Below are 3,748 nucleotides of genomic sequence, written 5' to 3' on the forward strand. Positions count from 1 at the left end.
AAGAGAGTGAACCCCCTAAGAGTTCACATTACTAGGACCACACAGTCCAGCCAACATTGAACAAGCTATCTCAACGATAGCCTAGAATCTATTGACTTTGGAACCGAGGAGAATTTCCTGCTTGAAAAGTGGGAAGAGAACCAACTACATGAACGATTTCTAAGAATGACAAGAGAAGACAATCACGATAATATTTGTATATAGATAGGAAAAGGACACTGGAACAGAGACATGGAATCACTACTGACATAGAACAATGCGACTAGAACTAACTATATCAAATCTAAACTAGTAAAAAGATAGTATAATAGAAAATGCAGACTCAGTGGACAAAGAGACGAAATAGTAAATCACATACCAAGGAAAATTCAGAAATCTAACCGCAACAGGATACAAATCTAACGAAGACAGGGAAGACGAAAATTAGGAAATCCTCTAAAATTTGACGCTACAGACAGACAAATTCATCCAAAGAATGAGACCATATGTGTAAACAGTTAAGAAGAAAAGAACCTGCGCAATCGTAGATTTACTTCACAGTTCACAGGATGAAGAAGGAAGAGATAGAAGACGAAGCGAATAGAAAGAAATTGCCATAGAACGACAAAAAAGGATATGGAAAGTCAATATAATGGATAATCCTTGGAGTACTCGGGGCAGTTCAGAAAGATCACAATATGAAACCAAAAGAACTGAAACTGCAATAAATTTCGTAAAATGCTTCTATCTTCCCAAATTACAAAAATATAACAGCACCACGTCGACTGAAACCACACAAACTGATATTGAAAAGTCAAGGAGGATGGAAAGGCCGAGGAGCGAGAGAATTAATTAACCGCCTACTGAAATAGTGTGGAGAATATTGAGACCTTGGGAAAGCTTATTGCAATTCAAATAACAGAGAATATGTCGTCGTCAGCGCTAAATCAATGATAAGCATGTGTTGCGATGACGCAAAATCATTTGCGATGGTTATTTAATGATGTAGAAAGTACTGGAAATCTGGGGATATTTAGTGTGACTCAGCCGTCGGAAAACACCGCCAGTTATTATGCTCTACGAGAAATCACCGACTGATATAATAATAATAATAATAATAATAATAATAATAATAATAATAATAATAATGATAATAATGATGATGATGATGATGTGAAGAGAACTTGGACTTTGAGGAGGCTTACTGCCACTCAAATTCCAGTGGAGACCAATGGTCGTTGCAAGCGAGAAATCAATGGTAAGCGGCCGTTGCGATAATACAAATTCATTTGCCAATGCTAACCGGAGAGGTGGAGAGTACTGGAAAATTGGGGAGACTTGTTGTCACCCAGCTTCCTGGGAACCACAAGCTGTTTCAAGGAGAGATCCTTTATGACCTGTGTGAAAGCTCCTTGTGGGCCAATAATAAGAACAATAATAAGAACAATAACAACAACAATAACAACAAAAACAACAGCAATCTAAGAGAACAGAAACTGCCAGAAACCCTGCAATCTGAATCCCTCTCCACCAAAACATGTTCACACACACACACACACACACACACACACACGCGCGTGCGCGCACGCGCGCACACACACATACACACACAAGCACACACACATGCCTTGCTGGTACTACGGAAAATGGTCATGGATGATCATGGAAAATGAGTAGACAGAGGAAGGCAGACACCAACCAGACCTCCACAGGGCAGATTCGAAAAGTACTGCTGGAACCCTATGAAGGTTTGTTATTTTTCAAATTCGAGAGAAAGACAAAAATCATAATCAGCGAAAAATTAATGGTAAACGGCTATTGCGATAACGCTACATAATTTGCAATATTGATCGAAAGACAAAGATAGCTTGAAATCTGGGGTAACTTATTGTCATCCAAACTCCAAGTAACCATCGGAACCCGTCCGTCTTGGGAGACGATGGTGTAACTCTGATGAAGTGGAGCTATATGACAAGGTAATATACAAGGATAGCTGTTGCCCGTGCAACAGCTCCCCCCACCTCTTCGTGAAGCTAGAGGATCCAAGAGAAAGTAGATACAGACTGGCTCTAACTACGCCGCAGAAGTTGCCGATGATAACAATATCGTTAGGCCGCCTAAGGAACTCCATCTCTGGATTTTCTGTCAGAGTTTACTATCTTAGATTTTTCCCTGATGGGTTAATTCCTCACGGTAGCGGAGGTTTTGAATCAGTTTCCTTTTCTTGGTGGGCTACCATCCAAAGTTGACTGAAGTGATTGGTTTTAAGGCACAAGTGTATAGCCTTTGCCCCTTCTCCCAGTTAGTAGAAACAGTTTCGCCGAGCTAAGTAGCTAAACCACACGAGAAAGCCAGGAGCTGGACTGGATTATCAGAGGCTTTTTGAGACGCAACAATAAGGGTATTTTTTTTTAGAGAGAGGGCGTCTCAGTTGTGAGAATTTTTGAAGCAAGGAACATTATTTATAACGTTCTTTGTCCTTGTAACGCAATCTCATTTTCATACCGATAATGATAATAATGTTTTTTTTCAAAAAAAGGGTTCTTGGCCTTCGGGCTAGGATCAAAGTGTAGTATCTGTTCTGATGCTGTACTTCATTTTTTTCACTTCACTTTTTTTGGTTTCGGTTAGTGGAGGAGAAATTCTTCATGACTGATACATTTTTTTTATTTTTGTTACTAACCAGAAATCCCCCTTTTTGGGAGCTGGTTTCTCCCCACATTAAAAACCGACCTCGTGTCTAACTCTGTCTACATGGGAAGGAAACGTAAATAACAACAAAAATAATAACTTCTTTAAATAAACATCTAACTTTTAATAATAAGTCGATTTTATAATCGACTATTAGCAAGGCCATCTCGGCATCTTCGGGGGGGGGGGGGCAGTACATAATATTAAGAGTACAGTTAAATTAAATGGCTTCAGTTTAGGAATAGACGCCACATCCACTCGTGATTTTGTTTTGAATGAATAAGAAAAAAAAAACAGACAAAAACAACCAATCTCTGGTACTATGTATTTGTCATCTTTATAATACTCTGATTGCTCCTACCATATTTAATTCGTACGTTACGTGTAGAAAAATGCCAAATACAATCTTTGAAGGCCAAACTACTTTAAAAAAGGCCAAATTCACGAAATTTAGCTTAAAAAACAATCTGTAAAGAAGTTAGAGAAACGTTAAATAATAAAAAAAAAGAAATATTTGAAAGAAAAAGGACAATAAATAACACTGTCTGCCAAGAGGTGCTGGACTAAAGGAATGAATTAAAAATTGCCTTTTACAATGTGATTTTATTATTTGTATTGAACTATGTAGCAAAATATTGCTTTCTGAGTAATTATTAGTACTTTAATTATTTAATTAATTTATCTGATTTTGGTCAGTTTCATATTTAAAATACATTAGACACGATTTTCATAGAAATGTTAATACATTCATATTTGCTGCTTGTTATTGGCTTTTCCGTTCGAAAGAGCCATTTTTTACGCCACACAGAAAAAATATTGACTTTATCAAAACATACTTGTTGTTTCAATATATTTCTCATTTAATGGCATTCCCATAGGTCCTGCTAGTTTCATAATATTTTAGAACATTTTTACAATTAACAGTTTCAGTTTACGACAATCATAAAACGAGCACTAACATCACAAATTGTGTAAACATTTGGAAATATGTCATAGCATATTTTACGAGTAAAATCTTACGGAAAACTGAATCCCGCACGATTAAAACTCATTGGTTTGTATGATTTACGACATATCA

General features: G+C 37.1%; 1 pseudogene; it reads left to right on the forward strand.

The window, feature by feature from the left end:
• Window positions 1-2,515: 2,515 nt before the first annotated feature.
• LOC145284518 (U2 spliceosomal RNA) lies at window positions 2,516-2,676 on the forward strand (annotated as a pseudogene).
• The last annotated feature ends 1,072 nt before the right edge of the window (window positions 2,677-3,748 follow it).

Source organism: Euprymna scolopes, chromosome 1, assembly GCF_053919585.1.
Source record: "Euprymna scolopes isolate OS-2025 chromosome 1, ASM5391958v1, whole genome shotgun sequence".
Lineage (NCBI taxonomy): Eukaryota > Metazoa > Mollusca > Cephalopoda > Sepiida > Sepiolidae > Euprymna > Euprymna scolopes.